Source organism: Rhipicephalus microplus, chromosome 5, assembly GCF_043290135.1.
Source record: "Rhipicephalus microplus isolate Deutch F79 chromosome 5, USDA_Rmic, whole genome shotgun sequence".
Taxonomy (NCBI): Eukaryota; Metazoa; Arthropoda; class Arachnida; order Ixodida; family Ixodidae; genus Rhipicephalus; species Rhipicephalus microplus.
In genome coordinates, this window is record NC_134704.1 from 73,340,934 (window position 1) to 73,357,373 (window position 16,440).

Genomic DNA, 16,440 nt, shown 5'->3' on the forward strand with positions numbered 1-16,440 from the left:
GACCAAAAACATTATATTATTGTGTAATAAGCAGTACAGTTGATGATTGCGACGTTTTACACCCTGGAGTTTCTTAATGCGCACCTATATTATAAGTACCTCAAAAGGCGCCTCACAAAGCACGCGAAAGGGGACTGTTGGCGTTGGCGCCAACGCGAAGTTGTGCGAAAAAAGTACGCGATGACGACATCATGCCACGTTAGGATGACGTCACAGATCGACAAAATTTGTGACGTAATTATACGACTCGCACGACGTGCCGTCGCAGTGATCGCGCCACATGTTGATGCTATCACACGCCGTCCACGTTTGGTAAAAGATGGGGATATCTCGCATGCCCTTTAAAGCTGTGTTATGAACTGACAGCTTTTGGGTCGGCTGGGGATTAGTGCAATGTGTTGATTCGCACTGGCGCAAATTGATTGATTCTGGGTTGGCATGTCTAGCATTACTGTCTCTCTCTAAACAGACACACACACACACACACACACACACACACACACACACACACACACACACACACACACACACACACACACACACACACGCGCGCGCGCGCGCGCGCGCTTACACGCGCATGCACGCACACACACACGCACACACACGCACGACACGCACGCACACACACACGCACGCACACACACACACGCACACGCATACACACACACACATACACACACATACACACACGCGCACGCACGTGCGTGCGCACACACACAGGCACGCACACACACACATACACACACACGCACAGACGCGCACGCACGCACGACACGCACGCACACACACAGAAAGAGAGGGAGAGAAATTATGTCACGCTGCCAGCGGAAGAGCTTTGAAGCTATGATGGAGTCGTTCAGATAGCTGTACGTAGAGTGATGCTTTTATTCGAACCATAATTACGGCTAAAATTTCAGTGCACATATTATTTCCATCCCCGCTCGATTATGTGCTGCTTCCGAAATAAAAAAAAAAATGGCATATCCCACGCACAATGGGAATCGCTAATATGCGAAGCACGAATGAGGAAGCTTGATATGTCACTTTAAAATCAGCACAACATTACAAGGCAGAGGTAATTATGCCGTACATGACTGTCATGTCATGATTACCATGTTTGACGTGCCATTTACCTTCGTCATCTATTCAAGTCACCTGATGTCGAATATGGTATATTTGCAGCTAGCGAAACGACCGCGAGCACCCTATTAGCATAGCTTGTAGTAATGCTTTACACGACACGAATATCATGATTATCATGTGTGGACGTATCACAAATCTTCGTCGTCCATTCACGTCCCCTAGTACCAAACTTTGTGTATGTGAAGCTAGCGAAACGGCGGCGAACGCACTTAACGTTGACGTGCGCCCATGCTGGGCCCAGCGGTGCTAAATACGCTAGCAAAATGCGAGAACTCTATTCTCTGTCACTGTAGGCGCGATTAGTGTCTGCCGGCGAGGCCCTGCGGCAACCGGCTCAAAATGCGACTTGCTGCATTTCGCGCCGACGACGTTATCTAGACAGCACCACGTCTGCTTAGCTTCGTGATGGAAGGACGCCGGGTGCGCTGAAACGTGCATGCGTCAAAGCAACGCACCGCGGCGTGCGCCTGCGCGTATATGCCAGGCAGATCGGCGCCTGGCGTGGCATCGCCAGCGTGACGCGACGAGACGAACGCCGGCGCGCACGCGCGCTGGGTCACGTCGAAGTGTTTTGGCGCCTTCAGTGTGGCACGTAGTCATGTTCTTACATGACACGCATGTCTTGTACGAGTCACGTACCTTCACCATCCATTCACGTGACGTAATACCAAACTTGGCATATGTGAAGCTAGCGAAACGGCCGCGAGCGCATCATGAGTGTGGCATGTAGTCATGTTGTTACATGACACGCGTCTCATGATTATCATGTTTTAACCAGTCATATACCTTCGTATTCCATTCACGTCCCGTAATACCAAATTTGGTGTATGTAAAGCTAGCGGAACGACTGCGAGTGTACCATGAGCGTGGCGCGTAGTCATGAATCATGACTTGCATGACATGCATGTCATCATTTCCACGTTAGGGTCTGTCACTTGTGTTCACCATGCAGTCATGTCATACTTTGCCAATTTTGCAACATGTGATGTGAACAAAACCACCGCAAGAGCAGCAAGACCTTGAAATGTAAATCATAACATTCATGATATGCATGTGATGATAGTCATGTTATGACTACTCAATTATGCTCGTCATACAGTCATGTTATGTCATACCGAATTCGGTATTGATACCACTAACGAAATGGCCAGGAGAGCTATACGTCGTAGGGGGCTAGATAGATAGATAGATAGATAGATAGATAGATAGATAGATAGATAGATAGATAGATAGATACGCTCAAAGTCGCCGAAGCTCGCTAAGAAATGCTTCGAATTTAAAAGCACGTTGTGAAGTGACGCTGCTTTCGCGGCAACTGGCGGAACGTGTCGAGCCGTGGCGCATCGAGCGGAGTGCGCGCATCTTGTAAAGAATTTGCAGCACACATTTGAATGACATTATTAAAAGCACTTTCTCAATGTTGTATCCCTTCGTTTAAAGGATAAAATTAAAACTTGATGTTTTTTTGGAGTATCTTTCAGGGGATATGTTGCAAGTGAAGTTGCTCAGATTGGCAGGAGAACTCTGCAAAGTAACCGGTTGGAGCACAGAGGCTCTTCGGAATGACTTAGGTTAGGCATGCCCTTGCATACTTGGCTTCATTGACAGTTGTGAAGAACGTGTAGCCGTGTAACGGGACGGCTTTACGCTCTACCATAGTAGAGTACCTAGTACCATAGAGAAATGAAAAAAGGTTAAGAGTGGACACTCCCGTAGACCCCAGCGGCCCAATCGACCCTAGCACACCTGGTGGTTGGTGAGAGCAAGTGGCGTGCGTTTCCTGTTTCGGTTTCACTGGTGCAAATTTTGAATTACTTTGCGTAACTGACGTTTGGCTATGACGAAAGTTCATGATTTCAGACCACTTTTCATCGCCCAAATGGATAGTTTTTGTAGGTCGTTTTGATTTAGCGATTCCCTGTTTTGTTTTGTTCAGTGGTTCGTGCGAATTGGTCGTGACGTGATTTTTATTTCGATTAAGTTATAATAAAAAGAGATGCAGGTAATGATAATTCACTACGGTTTTATTCATCGCGCTTGTGTTTTTCTTTTGTAACAAGTGATCAATGTATATATCAGTCAAAGAGAGAGTATCCGCAATGTTTTATTCAAAGGCAAGGTAGAGTCTGAGAATATAAAAAGCACAATATGACAAAGGTAGACAACAAATGCATCTCGCGTTACAAATAAATTGTAACAAATACAGAGAGGACACAGACAACGCACACAACGCTAGAGTTGGCAAAAGCCGAGAAGCTGGTGAAGTATGACACACCGGGCCAGCGGGTAAGTAAGGATCTATGGCAAAAACACAGCGCACAATGCTGATGAAGAAGGAAGAAGTGACATATACACAGCAATGAAGTCGCGAATCACGCCTGGGGTTAACCGAAATAATGCATAGAAAAAAAGAGCGCACAGAAATTACACGACACAATATAGCAGAAAGGCAAAGGTGCAGTGTGCTGGCTGTGCTTAAGAACAGCTAGTCCAAAATGAAAAAAAGCAGGCTTGATGCCTGCTTGTCCTCAGAAAGGACTTTGCAGCTTGCTCACTACGTGAAAGACAAATTTTATGCTACAACACTGGCAGGTCTTTTGGTTCTTCTTATGCGACGCCTTCATCAAAAACTTAAGATCTCAAGCGATTTGCGTCTGGGTGTTGCTGTGACGCTTGCGAGCTAAAATAGATTGTTGTCATCACTTATCCAGAATTGTGGACCTTAATTGGTGCTGCGAGAGCGGTATTACAGGGCTAATAAATAGCAGAAGGAAACCACTTTGGCTCATTATTTTACACAAAGGCTCTACATCGTACGTTATCACTCACAAGCTATATAAAAATAAAATGGCAGCGTCCGCAGCCCCATCAAACGCTACAAGTTTGGGTATTCTTTTGAAAATTTTGATGGGCGAGATGAGGAGGTTGATGAGAAGCTAAAATACGAAAAGCGTGATAACGTGAACCGTGCCCACTTCATACTGTGTTCCTTACCCGCTCGAAGACATTTCAACAAACAGTTTTGTTATCGATATATTACTTGAGCTGGAGAGATAAAGCATACACAGTGACCAAGCGACCCACAGTAAAGTGTACAGTTCGCCCGCATTTGCTACAAAAATACAGACAGGATACCCAACATTCTTTTTAAGGTTATGCAAATCACTTCCAGCGAATACACAGTGTCCCTACTCCTCATAGCGGGTAACCTAAACAATGTATGCAACGAAGGAGTGGTTAGTCCAGTTGAACTGAATATAAGCATATAAGACCATAATGAAGTATGCTGTAACGAAGTAATAACATAACAAAGCTATTGCAGGATTCGGCTCAACTCTAATACTTTAGTGTAAACCCGCCGCTAATTGCTAACCTTTGAAATTGTCAAGCTTTCAGGTAATGTGCAGTGGCCTCAATCATGTCAAGAAAGTGAGATTCAAGTTGTTGTACGTATGCAAAAGCTGCTTCTGATGGCACACTGAGATTCCCAAAAAGTTTGCTGGGGACGTGGTATGCTTTGAGCATTGTGAAATACTGGTGGGTCCGCTGTGCTGCTACTTTGGCTTGCAGATGTTTAATGGTTTGCTTGTACTTCATTGATGGAGACATTGTCGCTGGCACACAGGAACGCACTGCAATAAACAAAAAATGGATGTAAAAGCGAAGAACAACTAATCCCATACGAGCACTTTCCTCGCTCTTTCAGACCCAAGGTGCACAACTTTCTGTGGTGCAGTTTTCGATTCCACTACCTAAAAACAATCCATTCACAATGTTGACAATGCACAAAAAAATGAAAATCACTGAGAGCCCACCCTTACATTTTGTAAGTGCACACGTAGTGTCCTTTTGAGCATAGTTTTCTCAGAATGTCCTAAACATAAAATAGCACATTAAAAACAGCTGCAATAAAAGCATAGTCACCATTTTCTCTAGGGCACTCGGGGCGTGGAGCTGTTGGCGGAGACATCTTCTGGAGGGTCTTGTGAAGCTTGTTCAGTGCCTCGGACAGTACTGTCGGAACAATCTTGTGAGCGGCCTGCGGAAGTCTCTATATCAATCCACTCTGGTGTTGAAGTGAACATACAACTTACCGGTCACACAAGTTCCTTTTGTGACAGCTGAACGACTGGTTAAGGTTTTCTCCGGCAAGACGAAATCAGCAGAAATTCTTTCACCAGCTACAAGGGAGCTGCCACCTGCAGAGGTCTGGTCAACAGTCAATTTGGGTAAAAAAAAAAAAGAAATCGCGACACTGAACGCACCCTGCTCATCGGGGCACCTCAATGTGTGGGAGCCGCTTTTTGAAGCCTCTACCGCAGGTCCTGAAGAAATGAACTTACGACAATGTGTCAGTAAGAGGCTTAAAATAACACAAACTGAAGCTCATCCGCACCTTGCAGTGCAGCTTCTGCAGTCATGTCACAGTCACTATTTGAAGCGACGCTCGGAGAACGTGCATATATGTGCAGTTGGTACAAGTTACAAAGCTTGTAGCATGGGGAAACTTAAACAGCTCTTTCAAACGCATAAATTGGTCGAACGTGGAAGAAAAGAGAAGGCACCAACTAGGAAACATGTAATTTGTGATTTTCGGAATTATCAACAGTGCCAGCTTTCACCGATGAAAGGTATATGTACATGTGCACTCATGCTTGAGGATAACGTGAAATAGCCCTTTAAAGTCTTTCAAAACAAGTTGCGCAGGTCAAGAGCATCAGAAAACGACAGAAATGTAAAGCTGCTGTTAGGAAGGTAACAGCCCACAATTCACAAAATTTAAGACTTTCCAAGTGTTACTTCTATAGTGAGGTTTCTCCATCGGCTACAAAGATCTTCGCAGTTAACTGTCACCACTGATTCAATACAAGTGGCTGCTATTGCACATGTTTGAGTTTCAGTCAATCACTTACATGGTGCAGCTGGTTGCACACTGGGAACAGCCATTCTTGTAAGCCTTGTGTGCCCAGGGTCCATGAAACTTTGAGCAGTAAAATGGTCGCTACAAACCCTGTACGTTGCGTACAATAGGCTGGCCAGCTTACTCAGGAGATCATCGCGTCCAGCATACTGCATCCATGCTTTCATCCTGCATTGGCAATGAACTATCAGCTGAAAGGGGAAGTGCTTGAATAGTGATTTTTTATTGTTACCCTCACTGAGCAAGTTCGAACAGTAAGCCTAAAGACATGCAAACCATAGAAACGCTTTAACACACCGGCCGTCCTGCCGTCCCGTGGTATGCGGAAGAAACTCGTCCCAGGCTTCTTGTGGGTTCTGCCATTGTTGAAGCACATGCCATGCCGTCCGGCGGTCCAAGCACTGCCGTAGCTTGGACCGCCGGACGGCATGGCATCAGCGCCGTCTGAAGATGTTAGTAAGTGGATGCTTCGCTGTCAAATTACGAAAAAGATATGAGCACGTCATAAGTGTACCAACAAACCCCTTTGAATAGTTAGCTAATCGATGCACAATACAAAACCAGTGATACATCTCTTGCGCCTAAAACTCTGACTTACAAATATATACGTCAAGACCACGTACAAAGATCTTCAGAAGTTTCCAGGCCGCTATTCCTTGTAATGCAATGGTATCGCGGCCTGGGAACTTTAGAACACCTTCGTACGTACGCAGTATCAGCAGTACATTGGGTAGAAAAATCGTAGTTGAAATTTGTGCGGTAAAATTATATTGGAAACGTCAAAAAAATTTGTGAGCAGCTTGCACTAGTGGCACAAGGCTAGCGAAGAAACGAAGAAGATGGCCACTTGGCTAGTACAGATTTGCCTCCGGCACACCAAGAATTATTCGTGTTCCGAGCCTTCGGGAAACGCGTCGGTAAGCATGCGAGGCCCAGCGAACGCTTCTCAATATTTTGCACCGAGCCACCGAGCCTATGACCTAGCTGCCCAGCTATGCTCAGTGCATAGACGCTCGCGTCCGTGGCAGACGCAGCACGCGTCGCCTCGGCTTGACGCCGTGCCGCCATTGTTATACTGCATACGTTGCACAATGTTCCCGTCTAGCCGCCGCATAGAGCCACAAACTTTCTTTTTAGCGAACCTCCCAGTCCTTACAAGCTTCAGAAAAAGGTTACGACTGCGTGAATGAGATGCCACGTAAGAAACAAACTCGCACACACGAAGCGCAACGTGTGTGTGTGCATCTTTCTATGTTGCATGGTGTCTTATTCGCGCAGGTGTAACCGTTTTCTGAAAAAATGACCCAACAAGACCAGCAACATGTCATTCAACAAGCTTCGCTTGAAAACGTGCCTCACCTGTTATCTCACGCACGAAAACGCCGACGCAGCCGACGTTGACGAAAGCGACGAAAGCTTCTCGCTGTCAGTCATGCATGGGCTTGTCGCTGGGTAGATGGTGTTTATGACAGTACAACTGAAGAAAAATAATCGCGTAAGGTGTGTTGAATAAATTGTTTTTATGTATAAAGAGCATACCAAATTTGGGCGTATAATTATTATTTTGTGAAAACAATTCTGTTGCATTGATTATAACTGTTTTTTTTGCGCTTGCGCCCTCTGACGTTTGATGAGAGCACTAGTTGGTTACGTAATCGCGACGCACTTCTTGAGGCCAGGTTTCGCGGAGTGTCCTCTCTTGTCTTCTGCTTTCTCTATGCTAGTACTCTAAATCGTTACACCCACTTTATCTAAACACATAGGCCCGTATTCACAAACGCTCCTTCACTCAAGGGCTCCCCTCGACTTGACGAAGTCAAGGTGGAGCGTGCTCCTCCACTCAAGGGGCCGCTGCGTTTCATGAACGGTCCTCCACACTTCCTTCGCCAAGGGAGGCCTTGGAAGTGCTCCCTTCACTTGAGTGAACTGCATGCGCCGAGAAAAGCGCCTGATAACGAGAGTATTCGCAATTGTGGTTAAGAATTGCCTATCTATGCACATTAAAAGAACGCCTTTTCTAGTTATTCTTTTTTTCTAAATTGACATTACAGCAAAATACGTGCATTTAGAGTGGTAGTGTTGTTTCCCTAAGCCTTGTGCTGATAGAGGTAGCGAAACCCTCTTTCAAGTCTGGCAGCAGTCGAACCCAGGCAGCTGAACGAACAGCTGATGATATTTCGTCTGCTGCTGAATGTGTCTACCTGCTTAGTTTATTTTGTCTTGCATGCGTCTATGAATTGCAGTTTATATTTACGGTAGTGTTTGCGTGTGTGTCGTCTGAGAGCCTACTTTCGCCGGGGTGACTAACGAACTACGTGAGTGATGACAGGAAGCGCAACAGATGGTTTGTTGCTTTGTTTACTTTCGCTTTACTGAGACCCTTCTGATCACTAATGTAGCCACCGAATGTATAACGCGGTGGAGTGAGTATTTTTTACTGTATATCACAGTATGTTGGCGTGCTTTTAGCATTCACCACCGCATTATGTATAAGGATTACTCGTACGTAAATTTGTTCTCGCTATGGGAGTACGTGCACAGTTCCTAATTTCAGGGGCCTGTGCGATGTTTATTTTTCTCATTTACTGCGAATTTCACCGTGGCGCTTTCGTAGTTGTTCCTCTGCGTATAATAGGAAATTTGAAAGACATTGCTCGCAACTGATATTTAAGGTTATACCAGGGTAGCGTTAAAAACTAGGCATGTTATACTCGTGGCTGAGCGTTTGAATTAGACTGCTACGCAAGTTAAAAAAAGCGATCGTGTGCCTTTCTTTCACTAATGGCGAAAAATACATTTTAAAGTTGTTTTCTTCATTTAGTGACATATATAGTTGGTTAACAGGGACTGGTGTGTGTCTGTGTGTGTCAACTTTAACATTTTAGTTATTGTTTTTGCATTGTTTTTCTATTTGCCCTGCATTTGTGGATACGTCTAATTTGACAGATTCGCATAGAAGTAACCTTTAAATTTGTGTAGCTTCCGTCTCCAAGTTCACACAGCGGCAACGTCTTAAATTTTTTTCCTGTCTCCTTCATCTGCATGCTCAGAAGCACAATCGTTAGTGCATGAATGACCTTCGCACTAATGTTTTGGATTTTATTTGCAATATAACTACTGGAAATACCTGTTGAAAAGGATCGTGGTGTCTGTGCTGCATTCCAAAGCCCCGGCACAACATAAATTATAGGGGATGCTTTATTTTTTGGAAATCATAAAATTGAAGCCGCGTCTGACTTTTGGCGCTGTTCTGTTTTAAAAGCTATCCTGTGGGTTCTCTCAACCTTCGAGAAAGTGTCGTCAAGAGCAGCGTATATTATTCTGCTGATTTATTGAAGACCAGTGCAACAAAGCGGTGAAAAATGCTCAAGAGTATTGCAGTCGTCGCGGATACATCTGGTCAGAACCCTGTAAATAAAATATCCGATATTGCTGCATCATTAGCAAGTCTACCAGTTAGAACCACGCCATCTCAGTTCCGTGGAAGAGGAGTGGTGCTGCTTTATATTAAACACGTTTTATTTTCCTAGAACTGCTTTCCTGTAGAATCGGAGAAGTGGTTTTTGCAGTCCTGTCTCATCATGAAAAGACAAACACGATGATGATTATGTATTGATAAATGAACAAAACAGAAGTTGTGAATGGCAAATGGACCTTTATTACATGTGGCTGATGAGGAGCAACGTGGCAAACATAAGAATGCAAATGAAAAGTGTTCATCAATCAAACATATGCAACCTACACACTGTAAAGATAAAGTACGAGCTCGGAGGACATCATAAATAAGATTAAGGAAGTAGACACCATAGCGCGCCTAATGCAGTGTAGCTGCACACATTCACTGCTGTTTTTGTGCTTTTGTATACAGTCGTGCAAACTCTGCAACGCATTGATAATACGGCAGATTCTAGGAGGCCTTTTCTCTGTGTTCTTCTGTCGGCAGCTGGTCCCCTGCACAAAAGAGGCAAGAAATAATATTAGAAAAACGTAATAGCTTGGATACAAAAGCCGCATTTTTCTTTAATTCTAGCTGCGCACACATTCATTAGTATGTCTCGCGTTCAAGAACAGACATGGTTGAAGTATTGAGCTTTGACTATTTTGACACATGTTTGGCTCAGGCACTTGGGCAGCTGACCAGGCATATGGGTATATAGTTTCATTATCTAATTGCACGAATCAGTGCCATAGCCAGCAATTCTTCTTCGGGGGGTAGGAATGGGGTTAAATTAAAAAAAAACAATCTCATTATGTATCTGCTGTATTTATATTTCATATGTTTGCGTTTTCATACGACACTCGACGCACTTTTGCGTACATGCAGGTTTCACAGAGCATGATCATCTGCTTGATCCCCTGAATGTGTACTTGGTTGTTCATTAGTATTGTGAGCTGCATAGACACTGTATAAAGAAGCTATGTTTCACGCGTAGTAGCTACAGAAGCACACTCATTGCACCCAATGTATTGTGTTGTGCTTTTCTTAAACTGTCTTTAATAGAAATCTGACCGAAGCAGGAAAAAAAAACACAGGAGAACTTACCTTCTCATTGGTACAGATGGTCGTCTAACGGAGGTGTGCTTCGTCGTAAATTTCGGCCAGGGCAAGTGTCACAGGTCCCGTTAATTAGGGATGCGATCACCGGGCAAATTCCAAGGGTCGAAGTATCAGCCCCCCGAACCGCACCACGAAAGCGTGGACAATTTAGAAGTGGTCCTTTTTGGCGCGCCAGCGGACGCTGGCTGTGGCCCAAAGAACAAGTCAGAGCCGAGAGTTGATAAACAAACAAAATTAAATTCTCAATAATGGCAGATCGAAAACAATACACAAGTATGCACACTCCACAATAGTTGAGTACAATATGTCACCAATCAAACAACGTACTACACAGTACAATCAGCCACACTCGAAACAACGGACACAGACAACAATACGCACTACAATGCAGTCGCATGCATTGAACAACCAAGACACTTAAAGACTAAAGAGATAGAAAGCCTATTCAGTCCAAAGTCCTTGGAACAAAAGTCTGGATGATACTCTTCCGAGAATCACTCACTCAAAGTCCAGCGTTGTTGTCGTTCCGCTGCCGCCGAAGTTTCTCTTGCAGGAAACCTCGCGTCTTCAATTGGCCACTCTTCAAGCTTCAACTTCTTCGCCGGAAACCCGTCGGCTTCACACACGAAGCTGTTGTCACGCGTCTTCACTCGATAGCGGTAGACACACGCTCTTGCCTGTAGCTCGAGTCGTCACCCCTCAGGTGGAAATCATCTTCTTCTCCTGCTTTGTCTCTACGGACAAAACCTTCGCCGACTACACGGCGGAATCCCTACGCGCTCTGGCACTAACTTCCGTCTTCTCCTGATCTCTCGTCTCGGCTGCTCGATTAAATGCCTTCCGCGCGAGATTCCAGAAGGTTCTCGTCATTTCGTCGGCGCGATACGCAGCGAAGGCTGGGGAGAGGGCAAGAGGATTCGAATGCCCTCCGCGACGAATGACTCAACTCGGCATGACCCCGCCTCTTTCCTTCTAGAAATTTCGAGTGCTTGCTCGGCCGCCGATGTGGGGTGAGGAGGTTCGTCGGCGAAGCCACGCTTCCGAGGGGAGAAAGTCACGTTCCCGGGGAGCTTGTTTTCTTTTTTTCTTTTTCTTTTCACCTCGCGGCGTCATTCCGGCGTTTCGTCGCGAGAATTTGGCGGCGCGCCCTTTTCGAGCGCTCGTTCTGTGACACTGCCCCCCACTTTAAGAATATTATTTCATAATATTCAAAACCACACAAACGAGCGCGAACAGTCCCCACACACTCAAAGACTGTAACATAGTCCGTCGCTCATGACACGTCACATTCACAGTAGATCCCTCAATACAATTGTACATTGTAATTCAATTACACAACACATGAAATATAACCACAGGCACATGAGTACAACACTCCACCACACATTCCCAACAGTACAAATGTACAAAGTTCTCTCATTACAACAATTGTACAATACTATACATCACATCACAGCACAAACACTTCGACACTTGTGACACAGGATAACACAACATTAACACGACATATGGCACTCAGCACTGCCCAACACATTAGGATTCGACCTCAGCGCTTATCCTGTGTACTTTGAACGGTGCTTGCGCCCTTTCTTGCGGTGCTTGCTCGATCTCTTCTTATTGTTTTTGCTCGTTTTTTTCCGGCGAGCCCCTTCCAACGACGGTATCTGAGGTGGCGTCTCAGCCATCATAGTCACTTCCGACACTGCTAACGGGTCATGACGCTCAACCGATCCAGCCCGGTTATTCACCCGCTTGTTCACGTCCCGACATTTGGCCTGGCTGGCCAACTCCGTCTCCCTTACACTGTCGATCGGTTGAGGTCGTGCCGACGTAAGTCCAGTTGCCCGGCCCGTGAACTCATTCAACACAATCATTTTCTCATTCACTGTCTCTTGCGCCGCGGCTTCACCTTGGGCTCTAGTGAAATCCTTCGCGTTATTGTTCTCCGCTGTATCTCGCGGTCCCTGTGTCGGCGGGGGCTCCATCTTCGGGTCTTCCCCCAAACATTCTGGATCATTCGGCCCTCGAGCCCCGTCGATGTTTCCGATGACAAAGTCGTACAGGGGGGTCGTCATGCATAGAGCCGTAACCTTCCCGCTGAAGTACGGGGTTTCAACCTCAATCTCTGCTTCGGGGAGGATCCGAACCGTACGGTCAATTAGGCAAACCGGTTTCGTTCTGCCTGTCAACTCACTTTCCCGTACCAAATTTCTCCGCACGATAACAGTGGAGCTGCCGGTATCTCTTAACATCGTAACCTTCATGCCCGCAACTTTTCCAGGCAGCGTTGGCATTCCCTCCGTGACTCCGGTTGGCTGTTTTGTCATTACAGCAACCACAATAGAAATTTTCTCCCCATTTTTCAACTCTATGAATCCATCGGTGACGGCATTATTACCGGATTTCGGTGCCGCTTGCACACAGGATACCTGGTGAGTTTGACTCGCTCCGTTTTGACATGCGTCTGCTTTGTGCCCAGTCTGACCACACTTAAAACATTTTACTACCGTAGGGCTCGTAAAGTTAGTACGACAGTTGCTCGCGCGAAGACCCACTCGGTTACACAGAAAACATCGCGGAATGCTCTCCGGTGCACGCTTCTTTTGTTCGGGTGCCGAATTTTTCGAATCTTCGGGACACTCCTTCTTGACCTTGGCCAAATTAGTGCCACCTTGCGCTTCCAAGAATTTATCAGCTAATTCAAGCATGTCTTCAAGTGACTTAGCTCTCCTCTCTTTCAAGTACAGCGACAGGCTTGGGTGGCAACTAGTAAGAAATTGTTCTCTAATAAGGAGCTCTCTAAGCTGATCGTACTCCTGCACTGTCCCTGAAAGTTCAATCCATCTGTCGAAATAATGGCAAAGTCGGGCGGCATACTGCGTAGCCGTCTCCCCATCAGCTGGCTTTCCTGTCCGAAATCTGTCCCGGAATCCTTCCACAGTAAATCTAAATCGCTTCAGCAAAGCAGCTTTCACCTTTGCATAGTTGGCTGCATCGGTCGGCGTCAGCCTGCCGTACACACTGAGTGCTTCACCACTCAAGCAAGTACTGAAAGCAGTTGCCCATTGATGTTCCGGCCAGTTCTGGCTCCTGTTAAGGATGGGGGACTACCCGGTCTCTTGTAGTAGCGTGGTGTAACCGGGTGGAGGAAACGAACGCTGACAAGAGGATACGGAAAACAAACAGGTTTATGTCACTATTTACACATATTTACAGAAAGGAAAAGGTTAGTGGTTTCACAAACCACGAGCGTGGTGGTTGAACGATACATAGTTCAGAGCGACGTCCGCACTCTGCCGCGTCGTTTTATGCCCTGTCGGGCTCCTCCTCTCCGAGTCGAACACCAATCACACACACACAGGTGAGGGGGGTGAGCATGCACGGTCCACGTGAACACTGCACTGTGGTGGCGCCAGCAGGGCTCTTCCTCGTCATGTGTGTGCCGTTAGTCGAGAGTTCCCACGATCCTGGCCGCATACTTCAAAGGGTCCACCGCACAGCTCGCCCAATTAGCGGGGCGATCTGCGTCCGGTGTCCGTCGTGGTCTCTTTCAGGAAGACGCCGTCTTTTTTGGCCTCTCTCGAACGGCTAACGGCGTCTTGGCGACACGACGTCTCCTCCTCCGGCCAGCAGGGACAATGCCTGGCGGGCATAGGCAGTCGGCCGGTCGGCCACTTGGCTGAGGATCAAAGAAGCGCCGCTCCGCCGTCAGCTCCGGCGCCGGCCACGCCAGCCCTCCTGTCGCCCGACGAGTCGACGAGGCCATCAGTCACGCTGCTGCTTGAACGGACGACAAAAGAGTCCGCACTTGAAGGACGAGAACTCACCTCTGCCCGCCGCCTGGTCTGGATAATCGCTCAAATACTTGACAGCGTCCGTCAGACTGGGCGCCGAAGGGATTGAGGGCCTCACCAGTGGATCGGCCCACGCACAAAGGCGTCTGCTCAGACGAGTTTCCAGGCCAAACTTAGCAGCTCCTCCGCCGCCCGGAAAATCTCGGCTGGCCAGCGCTCCCAACCGCTGGGCACGAAGAGAAGGGTGGGTGACGAGGACGAGGGCCTGGCTTTCTCCCTCCAGCTGCGTACTCGAAACCAACTCCCAAACCAACTCACAATGGTCGACAACAGCAAGGCCAACCACACCACACAATTCCATGTCGAAGTCAAGCACATTGGACCCGCTTAAAACCCTCCAGGCTTCTCAACAAACACTAACAAAAGAAAAATCTGTACGCTAAAATTTTGAGATAATTTAGTGCTGCCAAAGGGACTACAATCATGAAGTAAGACGTAAAAATTAAAGTAAACTAAATCAAACCCCTTTGGTCATACAATGCCAAAATTCGTAAAAAAAATGAAGTGACCTTTCATTCCCTAAAACGGCTCTTTTCAGACGAGTCTACTAAGGCCATCTGCATTGTTGTGCAATTTACCTTTCTTATAATGAACTTCGAAGTTATACTGCTGGAGGGTGAGGCTCCATCGGAGCAAGCGACCATTTTTGTGTGACATTTGATTGAGCCATGTCAGGGGACAGTGGTCTGTTTCAAAGATGAACCTTGCTCCGTACAAGTAACATGACAACTTTTGGGCTGCCCAAACCAAACAGGCACATTCGTTTTCGGAAGCGCTGTAGGCTTCTTCTCGGACCGTTAGTTTGCGGCTGGCATCGAGAATAGGGTGCTCTTCTTGATTGTCTTTAACCTGGCTATGCACTACGCCCATGCCCCTGTCGCTCGCGTCGCACTGAACTATAAACTCCTTACCATAGTCCGGTGCACGTAACACAGGTCGGGAAACGAGTAAGGCTTTCAAACCCTGAAATGCGGCTTCTTTGTCCTCATCCCATTTCACGCGGTTGGGCTCCCCTTTTCTTAATGCGTCTGTAAGAGGACTTGCTTGTTGCGAAAAATTGGGGATGTAACGCTGGTAGTACCCCACAAGTCCCAGGAACGACCGAATATCGGTTTTAGTACGTGGACATGAAAACCCGGCAATCGCGTCTGTCTTTAGTTCGGTCGGCTGCCTCCTTCCCTGCCCCACAGCATGACCTAGGTAAGTGACCTGAGAGCAGCCAAAATTACATTTCTCAGCTTTCATTGTCAAACCTGCCTCTCTCAAGCGCGAAAATACCTTTTTTAGGTGCTTGAGGTGGTCTTCCCAGCTGTCGGAAAATATTGCGACATCGTCTAGGTATGGGAGTGCAAAGTCTTGCAGTTCTTTCAGTACAATGTCCATTAACTTTGAAAAGCTGAAAGGCGCGTTTTTTAGCCCGAAGCTAAGAACTAAGGGTCTAAAGGTGCCGAAAGGTGAAATGAATGCGGCATAACGGCTGCCACTTTCTGAGAGAGGAACCTGCCGGTATCCTCTTACGAGATCTATCGTGGAAATGTACTTCGCTGCGCTGCCCTTTCGATTCGCTCCTCAATATTGGGTATAGGGTACAACTGATCCCTAGTGATAGTATTCGACTTCCGGTAGTCTACACAAGGACGGGGTTCCCTATTAGGGGCTTCCACAAGTATTAGTGCGGACGTGTAGTCACTTTCAGCAGGCTCGATCACCCCAAGCTCTAACATGCGCTGTATTTCGGCCTTCAAAATATCTTTCTGTTTTGGAGACAATCGGTATGGCTTGGATCTTACTGGTTCGGCTGATGTCAATTCTATTTCGTGGGTTAATGCCCCGCCGCGGTGGTCTAGTGGCTAAGGTACTCGGCTGCTGACCCGCAGGGCGCGGGTTCGAATCCCGGCTGCGGCGGCTGCATTTCCGATGGAGGCGGAAATGTTGTAGGCCCGTGTGCTCAGATTTGGGTGCAC

At 46.8% G+C, this 16,440-nt stretch overlaps 1 protein-coding gene and 1 long non-coding RNA gene across 2 annotated transcripts in view; one reads left to right on the plus strand and one right to left on the minus strand.

Annotated features, from left to right (window-relative positions):
- The window catches only part of LOC142817836 (uncharacterized), a 227,494-nt gene that overhangs the window by 197,506 nt on the left and 13,548 nt on the right, over nucleotides 1-16,440 (plus strand). The gene's annotated exons all lie outside the window — the stretch shown is intronic.
- LOC142817295 (uncharacterized) lies at nucleotides 5,113-6,269 on the minus strand. The gene is made up of 3 exons (XR_012895155.1): nucleotides 6,057-6,269; nucleotides 5,409-5,468; nucleotides 5,113-5,342 (listed from the first exon to the last, which is right to left on the minus strand). It is a non-coding gene; the product is annotated as an uncharacterized LOC142817295 (long non-coding RNA).